We start from the raw sequence: 3526 nt of genomic DNA, 5'->3' as shown, positions 1-3526 counted from the left end.
AAAGTAAAGAAAATAAAGTTTTATTTAAATGTATTAACCGCAGGTTTCTTTTTAACGATCCAGAAGACTTGGGGAAGGGATGGGGGCTGAGTGGATTGAATGAAATTTACACCTCCCTGTCATGAATATAAAATCTTCACCTTACTTAAATTGTAATGAATTACATTAATCAAAGTATTATGATGCTTTAAAAGTACTTAAATATTAGAGTAGACAAGTGACAGTGTTTTCTCACTGGTCAAATGTCTACGCCTACTTAAGAATGCTTCCTATCACTTTAAAAATATCAAATATAATCGGCTCATCTTCTTGCAGAACTGACAAAACTGCATCATCATCTCAACTGAGAGAAATGCAAGAATGAATAGTTACGGACTGCCCTCTACTGCTGTAGTGTGTTTCTGCAAAGAGCAAAACTGCTTTTCATAGGACCATTTTTAGTATATAAAAATCATCATAAAATACTGAGATTAATCTGGGGAAAGTGCAACACTTTAAAACCTGTCTTAGGGAACTAACTAAGGGACTTTTCCATTAAGATTGTCACTGTCAAAGGGAAGAAAAGTAAAGCTAAAGTGAAAGGAAGGAACTAGTAAAGATGAAGTAAGCTAGATCATTTGTTCTAAGTGATGGAATCCTCTTATGCTGCAGAACTAAAACTAGATCTATTAATCAAATGTTATTTAAGAAAATCTAACTTAGGTTGATTTACTGCATGTTCTTCACTTGAGTCTTGGTCTGAGCTTCTCTGAGTGCTGCTAAGGCTGTGCTTTTTCATATACTCGTTATTCCCATGCAGAAAAACGAAGTTGTAAAATCTTGAAAGGGAGAATGGGCAGTATCATTTCAGTCTGGAGAGGGTTTTTAAAATATTTGTAATTTTCTTTCATAATAAAAAACTTGCACATCAGAGACTTTGTGGTTCTAACCCACCTCTTCACATGCCGTCCTAGTTACCTACAATCAAGGAACTAATGTAGCAGATTTTTGAAAAATGAGACCCCTTACCTGCTGCCTGAAAGGGTGCCACTTTATGATGCTGAGTGAGTAGATCAAGTCGCAGCAGTGAAACCCCTCATGTTATGCATGTTTGTTTAGAAGGAAGGTATTGAGTATACAAAAATAGATATGACACACTGGGGGATTCCGCATGATCAATTTTGATCGGACTTTCTGAGCAGTCATGCCACGGTGGAGTCCTACGAATCCACTTCTCCCCAATTCCCACATTAGGCTTTTGTTTCGCATATTTCATCGGCTCAAAGTCCATCATGCGGAATTTTTGACAGGATAAAAATCGATTCCTCATCACTTTTTCCGGGGGAAGTGTCGAATGATGCACATCTTCATTTTTTTAAAAAAAAAGATTTCCCCCAAAAAACGTTGCTACACATCAAATAAACATATTGGATCGGCCAGAGCACTTCCCGCCGATATTGTGGAAGAGTATTGGCTATTGACATTTGGAGGGAAAATTGTTACCAATGACCCCGCGTCTATCTTTCCCGCTTTCTTCGTGAGCAGTGTGGTTTAGTGATAGGTGTTGTGTTGAGGACAGTCCCTTTGTCCCTCCATGAAATGCCTAGACCACTAGTTGAACGCTGAAGTCCCTCCATCACACTTTACCTCAGAAGCTGTCAGCGAGCAACAAGTAACAAATTTGGCTTGTTGTAAAATGGACCTGTTATTGGTCAGCTGTTGTCATGTGACACAGGATATGTTTCTGCATAATTTGTAGAAATGTTGCAACGTTTTTTTACATTTAAAAAAAAAAGAGGGAAAGGGTAGTGGGTGTAGCTTAGAAAACATGATTGGCCAATCAAATTAAGTTGATTCGAAGGGCGAGAGAAAAGGGCAAGGGTGGGGAGAACATCGGATAAAGAATTCCACATGATTAAAATCCCTAATCTGCTGCGAATGGACAAATAAGTTGGGGGAAAGCAGGATGGAAAAAAACTGGACAAAAAGTGCAGTGACTTCGAATCTGCTGCTAGGATTGCCTTCCCACGTGTGGAAACACAAGAAAAAATCGAGGTCATTTAGAAGCTGAAGCAGGAAAAACCATTCATGCGGAATAACCCACTATTTGACAGCTGGTTTAAATGTAATCATTCCCATGCAACCAAGTTTTGCATCGTGAAAGTTGTGCTTTCATGATGTAATATTGACACTTTAGTATAGTCTGGGTAAAACATGATCCGTTCTTTATTAGGACCCCAATACAAGTCCTGATTCTCTCTAGCCCCAGATGGATGATTATCCCTCTCACTCCCTCTTAGAAACTGGACAATTACTGGAGCTGGTTTGTTTGCACTGCCTTCACTGATACAGTCAGAGGGTCACTGTCCCTCTTTCTACACCAGGTCTGAAAAGTCTGCCATGTTCTGTTATAGCTGCTATTCGTAGAACCCTTTCTTGATGCCAACATAGTATCAATTACAGTGTCCGTGTATCCTAGAGATGACAACTGCTCGCGCTCAACCTCCAGGCTGTTAATTTTAACGATGCCGGTTCAGGAGCACCTCCCCCTGTGTCAGAAGGTCCGCCTGATTCGGAAAGCTCCATGGTTCCTCTGTTGACAGTCGCTTGAGTTCCTGAAACCACGATCTCCGTGGCCAAAAGGGAGCAATCACCACTACCTCTGCTTGTTGTTGGATTATCTTCCGTAGTACCCTGTCCAGTATCCTTACTGGAGGGAATGCAGACAAAAGTCCTTGAGGCCAATTTCCTTGTAGTGCATCTATTCCTAACGCTCCGTGTTCCTTCCATCTGGTAAAAAATCTCAGTAGCTGTGCATTCCGTGCTGAAGCGAACAGATCCGCTACCGGTTCTCCATACCTTAGACACATTTGTCGAAATACCTCCTGGTTCAAGGTCCACTCTGCCTGATCTACCTTGTTCCTGCTCAACCAGTCCGCTACCATGTTCTGGACGCCCGCAACATGTATTGCTTTGATGGATCTTAGGTTCTGTTCCGCCCACATCAAAATCTCTGTCACTTCCATATTCAGGTTCTCGTATCTGGTCCCTCCCTGTCTGTTCACGTAGGCCTTCGCTGTCATGTTGTCTGTTTGTATCAACACATGTTGTCCTATCAGCACCTTCCGGAGGTCCCATAATCCATTCGTGACGGCCCGAAGTTCCAGCCAATTTATGCTGTTTCTTCTTTCCTCTACAGTCCATGACCCTTGGGTCATGTTGCCTCTTGCGTGAGCCCCCCATCCTGTTAGACTTGCATCTGTTGTCATAACCACTCTTTCTGGCTCTCTGAGAGGGACTCCTTCCCTGAACCTGTCCGGTACTATCCACCACTCCAGTTCCTGTCTCACCGACTCCGGTAAACGTATGCTCTTGTGTCCCCTGCGTGCTATTATCCTCTGGAACGGTCTCAACAGTCTCTGCAGTGGTCTTACGTGGAATCTTGACCAAGTCAGGGCATCCTGGCACGATACCATCATCCCCTGTAGCTTGGCTAACTGCATCACGTCCACCGCTTTTCCTCCCTGGATAGATCTTACCAGAGACA

The sequence above is a fragment of the Eublepharis macularius genome, chromosome 1, assembly GCF_028583425.1.
Source record: "Eublepharis macularius isolate TG4126 chromosome 1, MPM_Emac_v1.0, whole genome shotgun sequence".
Taxonomy (NCBI): domain Eukaryota; kingdom Metazoa; phylum Chordata; class Lepidosauria; order Squamata; family Eublepharidae; genus Eublepharis; species Eublepharis macularius.
This window is presented reverse-complemented; position numbering follows the sequence as displayed.